The sequence below is a fragment of the Corythoichthys intestinalis genome, chromosome 13 (assembly GCF_030265065.1).
Source record: "Corythoichthys intestinalis isolate RoL2023-P3 chromosome 13, ASM3026506v1, whole genome shotgun sequence".
Taxonomy (NCBI): Eukaryota; Metazoa; Chordata; class Actinopteri; order Syngnathiformes; family Syngnathidae; genus Corythoichthys; species Corythoichthys intestinalis.
Window position 1 is genome coordinate 27,845,478 of NC_080407.1, and position 8,197 is coordinate 27,853,674.

The window sequence follows — 8,197 nt, forward strand, 5'->3', positions numbered from 1 at the left end:
CAGAGACGGTGGATTTCCTGTTGGGAGGGAACTGGATGTGTTTCCTGAGGCAAGGCAAACCGTAGGCTTGTGCAACGACCCAAATATTGAAGAATACCTACAGCATGCTGCTCAGCAACATTGACTACAGCGGCCACAGGACTGGAAGTCACCCACATAATTGTATTTTACTCTGAAGGAAATAGCTGGGTTGTAGTATTTTTGAAACTCACTCATAGTATGTGACTTTTCTTTCCTCACAATAAACTTGCTATGGTAACATTTTACCTGGTACTTATTATGAAACCCAAAAAGTTAAGTGCAAAGAATTTTAAATTTTTGGCCACTTCCGAGTAAATGTATTCATCCTGGTCTTTAAATTATTGTGGTCAGTGCATTTAGTAGTTAATTTCTGTATGTATTGGCTGACTTGAAAATGTACAGTTAATGAATACCATTTTCCAGTACATGCATAGCAACATGGAATGTTTAAAAACATATATACTAGAAAAATGAGTTAAAAATTAAGTCTGGCACTCTCAATGAAAACTTTATTAAAGATATAAAAATCATGAGAAAAAATAAAGCTAGGTGCTTCTCAAAACTTAAGTACCAGTTTCTGCCAAAATTTCCTACATCGGCGAAACGTTCTACATGAGTCGAATTTGACACCCAAAGTACTACCTTGCGCTCTCAACTTTTGTTTGGATGCATACAGGCAGAATGTACTAAAAAAATGCCCTAAGATAACTTAAATGTAGTAATTAGGACAGTTTAAATACGCTATGTGACTAATGTGGTCAACTGCTTCAAAGTTGACACAGAAAAACACGATTGTAAAAAGTATGAAAGGGTAATACATTCAAAAAGTATTTTTGAGGCAATGAAAAGCTACTAAAAAACAAAAATAGTGTGTACTCGCCACTTCTTACCGATGTGCGCATACGTGCCAATGCTTGCGCAAGCGCGCTGAGCATTGTGTAGGACGTTTCGCCGCGGAGTAAGGAATCGCCAAACACCGGTCAAGAGTACCTGGTGAGAACTGGCATATTAATAAACAGAATAACATACACTAAACAGACAAGGCCACATGTGAGTCCACAACCTCAGAACTCTTAGGTGCAGGGGGTTACTACTTGCCTAACATGCAGTAGTGCAAAAAGACTTAGACAAATCCTAAACTCTGAGTGCCATTGACAATGATAGATGTATAACCACGTGGCTCTTTTCATACTTATGCTGTGAATTTAAATATCACCAGCAGACATATAATCCATTTAAAATAGGTGGGGTGACAGAATGAACATCAATTCCTTTACTAACCCTCCCATTTCAATAGATTTGACATCTAGCGTCGTCAATGGCAGTGAGTTAATTGTTACTTTAAAAAGTTCATAGGATGTTTCTCAAAACGTCATACAAAAAACATTGTAAATACAGTATATTAAAAACACCCAAATCCAGGTGAATTCTTGATTCCAAAGTCCATGTTTTGCTTGAAGACACCATATGTGTCTTAAAATAAAGCTGACAATGTATTGGCACAAGTGTTGGCGAGTGGAACCGTGAGTGTCAAGAACTCGATGCGTGGAAGGGGCTGGTGGAAATGCTGCTAACCCTGTAGTGAACATCAGAACTTCTTCCAGGGAAACGGCTGCAACTTTCTCTGAAATAAGAATGGCAACAATGCAGTAGATCATTTGGTTGGCATGCTTTACGCAATGCTTTTATTCCCAAAATGAAAGTGCATAATTAGGACTTGTCAAGGAAATCTTATTAAGGCCAGGCAACCGAATGAATAATGTTAGCTTTCTCCGGTAAACGTATGTATCGCAGTGTTTCCCACAGGATTTTTGGAGACTGTGGTGGGAGGGTCTCTGACCCTCGGGGTAGGGTGTGTGTGTACATTTTCAAGCCTGGTGTATCTCTTTAGGGCATTTTGAGACCACTGAATGTAATATAAATTGCTGTATGCGGTGTCGCCGGATAGCGCCAAAAGCAGCAGAATGCAGCAGACAGTAGTCCCGTAGCCTGGTACACCAGACTCAGCGGCAATATGTTCCAATCCGAGGTAAATTAGGTTTTACATGACCAAAAACATATCGAGTCGCTAAAACCAACAGTCTGTCTCGCGCTAGCCATGTCAAATATGTTGAAAAGTCTCTCGTTAGTTTCTTGTCGCTTAACCGACGTCGCGTCAGCCCGTCGCTGATTGGCCCGCTCCGCTGTCTATTTGCTGTGGCTGGCTCCGCCCTGGAATTTTTTTTCTGCTTAATGGTGACCAGACTCATACTCTCATAGCTAGGCATGAAAATGGGTCAGGGGTTAAAAAGGTGAGAAGGGTGTGGAGGAAATATGCTCCAGTACACTGTACACCCCAACAAAATATTGAGCTCTGTCGACCCACACTGTGTTTCAGCAGGGCCGTGCAGAGACCGGTGGAGGGGCGGGTGCTCGTAGATCAAAAGGGGCACATGAGCAAGTATTTAATACACCTTAAAACAACATAACTTAAATTTTAACCAGCTTTAGATAATAATTGGCTGCGACTGTGACATACTTTAATTGGGAGGGGGCAACAGTGAATAGAAATCAAAACTGTCATCAACACTTTCTGGCTGTGACTCAGTCCGTCTGCCTCTTTTCTTCCTTCAACCTCTTCATCAAAACTTGCTTCCTCAACTTGTTCATCTGAGGACAAACCACATCAGATGGTCACTGAGCCACCAACAGCACAGTTTTCTTAAAACTATTATTTCATTATTACCCATACTTAACAACTCTAGCACCTAATGATTAATAAAGCAATGACATAAAAATCTTATAGAAAAATAACATTGTAATTGTGTTTATAATTGTATTTAATACCCGACTATCCTTGCAAACTTGTTCTTACCAGGTCTGCTATTCACCCAGCTGATGAGGTATCCACTGCCTTTAGCAGCCTCATCTAACTCCTTTTTTTTATCCCTCAATCTCCCTTCCCTACGAGGCATGTCTATGTAATGAAATATAAATATTAAAAAAAACAAAAAAACAGACTCCCCGGTGGCTTTTAGTTTTAAAGCTTTCTTAATTTCTGTCTCGCTCAATAACGATGGAGGTAGATTTGTGTTATTATTCAATCAAAAAACAAAGTTGCTTCAATCAAAATACAGTATATACTTTTAATCCCCAAAAAGTCACTTCAATAAAAAAAAATTGTTTTTGATTGCAAAAATACATTTGAAACATTTGAAAACTATTTTTCTTGATTGAAACAAATTTTTCCATTGAAGTAATGTTGTTTTGCGTTTGGGCCACATTTTGGCTAGGACATTTGTGTCTTTATTATTCAATCAAATAAGTTGCTTCAAACAAAAAAATATATATAAAAAGAAAAACTTTGCACATGTGTCAATCACCGTTTACCAAAGCCTGAGAGGGTTTGAGTAGACTCACTATGAAGCATTTAATAAAGCCAAGCATTTTCTTACTACTTTATTCTTGTTTAAAAGTAATTCGGTGGTGCAGTAACATGTTTAAAACTTACCATAATTCTTACATTTTGAAGTGCTTGAAAACCATTTATAAATGATACTTTGGTGAAAAAAGTGAAAAAACATGTCTTATATATATATCTTATATATCTTTTTTCCAATGTAAAATCTGAATAAATGCATTGAACACGCACAAAAAAATGGGGGGGGCGCTACTTCGCGGTTTTCACTTATTGCGGCGGGTTCTGGTCCCCATTAACCGCGAAAAACGAGGGATCCCTGTATTTCTGAAAAGCTTTAAGAAGCAGGACTCATTCCCACCACTCGTCGGGCTGGTGTTGTGCCGACACCGGCCGTCAGCTCAAATCCAAGCCGAAAATAACGCGTCTCCGGCGGACGACGGGAGCGATGTGAGGCGCCCCCTCCATCCGAGAGCATGCCGCTTAATTTGACTCAACAGTGTGTTTCTTCGTTTATATTACCGCTAAATACACAAGCTCGACGCCAATTTAACGGGAGCTATTTTTTTTTCATGGGAGATTTGGCTAGCTCTGGCAGTGTTCAACGCAAGCTGCAACAAATGGCAGTAACTTTTTTATATCGCAAAATGTGAAAACGATTGAAACCATTACTCACCAAATTCAATCTGCTGGCAAATACAGGCAAGTGTGTATGCTGCGCTCTGGTCTGCCCCCCAGCTTTGCAATGCAACCAAAGGCTCTCCGAGCACTCCATGTACAGTAAGGAATGCGCGCGTTTGGAATAATGGAATGCAGCTTGGACCGATGATTGGTTCTCGTCAGCGAAGCATCTAGAAGGATTTGCTGACTGTGTTCTTAAGTGCTCAGTTTACGTACTAAGTTAATCACATGATGATAATAATAATTAAATAAAACCTCCCGACCCCCCCCCCCCCCCCCCCCCAAAAAAAATTCTCCTCGGATCTACGCAATTCACGTAGGTCGCCCCTTTTTGACTTCAAAATAGAGCTGGGCGGTAAACCGAAAATTTACCGTCACCGAAATTCTTCACGATGACCGACGTAATTTTGACCATGTCGGTAAATTCGGTCAATTGATAAAACAAGAAAATAGTCTTTTCATCCCGCTTTGACTCTGTGTTGTTCATCTATGCTCATTCCCCTTTAAGAAAGCAGTGAATGTACTTACGTATGGAGTCACGTGATCATCAGGAAGCCAATCAAACAGAAGCCCGGTAAGCTAACGCTAGCAGCTAATGCTACAAGCAAAACTGATGGAGTGTGGCTTAAGGGAGGTTGGCCAAACTTTCACCCGACATTTAATAGACTCTTGGTGGCATCCAGACGGGCTTTCACCAGCTGTCCTCCCTTGTTCTCACAATTTCCGGAGATGGTGCTTTCAGTGCTTTCTACCGGTAGCCAGGCCACAGGCTAACGCTAGCCGCTAACGCTAGCGGCCGCTAGCGGCTAACGCTACAAATGAACTTGATGGAGTCGGATAGCGGCTCTAACCTTGTCGAAACGGCTGAATTTAATGAGTGGATTGGGCATGGACTGCATCTAGCAATTACTATGTCGCGTTATTTTGTATCTGACATGTGTGTGATTTCTCTGATAGCTTTTGTGATGGTAAAGCATTCAGCATAGCACAAATGGCCCCAGCTATTTTTCTGTATGTGTTTAATTCTGTGTCATTATTGCTATCATAAAATCTTAAGTGTTTCATTTGCAGAAGATCAATATAGCTTTAATGTGTGTCTGTCTGTCTGTCTGTCTGTCTGTCTGTCTGTTTGGGGGTTCATGTATGTGTGCATTTATTAAAAAATGCACTGGGGGGGGGGGGCCCTGAAACCATAAAGTAAACACTTGTATTGAATAATTATGTCACAGCAGCCATTAACAATAAATTGTCTTTTTGAAGTGTACTGTTCGAGCTGCAAGTCATTTGTGTTACAATGACATGTTTGCACAGGCATATCCATTTTGACAATGTACATTGTTCAAGCCATACACTCTGTTATAAATGCTCATACTTGAATTCTTATTGTTTACAATTCATTTGTATAAACCTAATGTCTAGACTGCATGTACATTTGTTAAATATATCAAATTGAATGCTGGTAACTAAATCAACAAGAAACTGTTAATCTGTATTTCATGCATTGATTCAGATTTTCAAATTATATAACAGTCCGCTTGGACGACTTTATCGTCATTTATCGTTATCGAGATAAATCTGCTCCATTTATCGTGATACATGTTTAAGGCCATATCGCCCACCCCTACTTCAAAACGGCGAATTTCGCCGAAAGGTGAGAGATTTTCATGCCTGCATAGCACAGCTATGAGTCTGGTGTACCAGGCTAGTAGTCCCGTCTATGAGCGCGACCTGTTGGCGCATGTGTCTGTGTGTGTGCACGCACGCACGCGCTCTCGCTCGCTCGCGCGGGTAGTAGAGTGGGCTACAGCTGTGTAATCGGCTGACTGACGCATCTGATTTTTTATTTATTTTTTTTCGGCGGGGGGGGGGGGCAGTTCATTGGTGGGAAACACTATCGTTTTACAGAGGTAAAGAAAGTCATACTGCACTGTTTTACTTACTCGAAGGACGTTCTGCGTCATTGACATTAGAAACTTCTCGAAGCCTCTTGTCACAGCTAGGGATGGGAATCGAAATCCGATTCCAATTCGGAACCGGTTCCGAGTGTTTCGAGGCCTCGACATCACAATGTAAAGGCCTTAACGATCCCTTTAACGATTCCTAAAGACGCGTATTGCGTCGTGACGTGTGTTGTTGTCCAGACGCATTAAACTAGCATGGCGCCAAGAACCACTCGCTCCAAAGTTTGACTACACTTCACCAGGAAAGACTGTGAAAATGAAAGGTTACGACGGGTAAGCACGAGCATTGCAGCCATTAACATAACAATGACAGCACGTAGGTTCAAACGCTCAAAAGTGTGTCTTCACTTCACGAGGAAAAATTACAACAAAGCGACTTGCAGTCATTGCAAGGTGGAGATAACTGCATCGGGAGGGAATACGACTTCGCTGTCCTCACAGAGAGGCTAAGGCTCAGTCCTGGCTATACAGCTAGCTGAACTCCCAAAGGACGATGCAGAAGACGTTGGTATAATTTTCTGACTTTATTCAACCATCACTTGAAGAGTGAAACTAAGAATAGAAATGAAACAAATCAATTTCGTCCCCAATAACAAACAGGTTTGCATAAACATGAATCAGCGATGATTAGCTGCTAATAACAGTATGGTTAGCATTCGTTCGCTAGCATTAGCACATCGTTCAAACCACTACACAACTGGATTTAAGTGTCCGATCGCGAGTGGAAACACAACAACAACAACACAAAAGATGATACATACAGGCGTTGCCTCTGTAGATATTAACATTAACAAAGAACGTAGCCTCGTAGAAGTGTTTCCCTCTCTCCCTAACTCGCTCACTCACTTGGATGCGGCATTTCTTCTTTGGGTGTAAACGCGCTCTTCTTCACGTGAGCGCGTTCTTTTTCGCGTGAGGAAGCGCAAGGGCGCCCCCACTTGAGCGTGTAAGCACCACAAAAACTAAAAGGCATGCAATTCAATGTAATGGTAAAATAATACACGTTAACCCAGTAGTCCCCAAACTGCGGCCCAAATACGGCCCGCCTCCACATTTGGTCCGGCCATTTTGAATTTTTTTTTTTCTCAATCGTGTTATTTATTTCCTGGCCTTTTCCTTGAATAATTCAGAGAGGGTTATTTGGTTATTATCTATTTAATTAATAGTGTTTTTATTATTAATTATTATTATTATTATTATTATAATGAATCCAGAAAGGGTTATTTGATTGTGGCTTTCTGAAAAACAATATTTTTTTACATTTATGCACTTCTGCAATCGTCACACTTTTTCTGTTACAAACTGACCCCGGCCCCTCATCAGAGAAGGGAAAAGTTATGTGGCCCTCACAGGAAAAAGTTAGGGGACCCCTGCTTTAACACATATTGCCAAAGGCAGAACAACAACCTATCTGCCAATATATACCAATATTTTTTATTTCTATTAGATAAATGTTTCAGTAAAATGTTACACATTCTTGTGTATTTGCCACTTATTGCCACAGTTAACATTGAGGCTTTGGGCCTCTTTTGATCTCGTTGTGAGTTTGTAAGGTTGTGACTTCTGATTAAACAAACTCGATGCCAATCAAAACGTTTGTTCTTCTTTTTCCCTAAATTAGAATCGATAAAGAATCGAATCGTTAAGCAATATCGATAATGGAATCGGAATCGTAAAAATCCTATCAATTCCCATCCCTAGTCACAGCAGCTGCAAAAATTAGGTGAAGATTCCACCAACTGCTTTCCTCAGGTCTGGCAATGCATTACAGTTCAAGAATTCAGTTGTGTTTTACGTATTTTTGGCCAAATGTTGAACTTCAACCAAAAGCGAGCAGTAACTATCTCTGATGGTAAGCGCAGTCTTGCAGTCGAGTCTTCCGTCTCGTCCAATCAACGATGAGCGTACTGTTTCCGGTGGATTCGTCCAATCAACGATGAGTTAACATTTTGACTGGTCCCTACTTTTTCCGGTTGGCGAAATGTAATTTCATTTCCGGCCAAAATGTAATTTCATTTCGGATTTGTCGTTGTGTTTTTTATTTTGTTATTTTGTTATGTGATTTGTTGTTGTGTTTTTAATTTGTTTTTTTGTTTTCTGATTTGCAATTGTGTTTTTTTATTTGGCGTTGTGTTTT

General features: G+C 40.5%; 1 protein-coding gene across 5 annotated transcripts in view; it reads left to right on the forward strand.

Annotated features, from left to right (window-relative positions):
• Positions 1–8,197, forward strand: part of LOC130927898 (gastrula zinc finger protein XlCGF57.1-like) — a 68,110-nt gene that overhangs the window by 25,410 nt on the left and 34,503 nt on the right. Inside the window, exon 5 of one of the 5 annotated variants that reach the window (XM_057854010.1) lies at positions 4–4,354. The exons of the other annotated variants lie outside the window; for them this stretch is intronic. The gene's annotated coding sequence lies outside the window, so the exon portion shown is untranslated. Of the gene's footprint in view, positions 1–3; positions 4,355–8,197 lie in introns of those variants that run through there. 5 annotated transcript variants of the gene reach the window in all.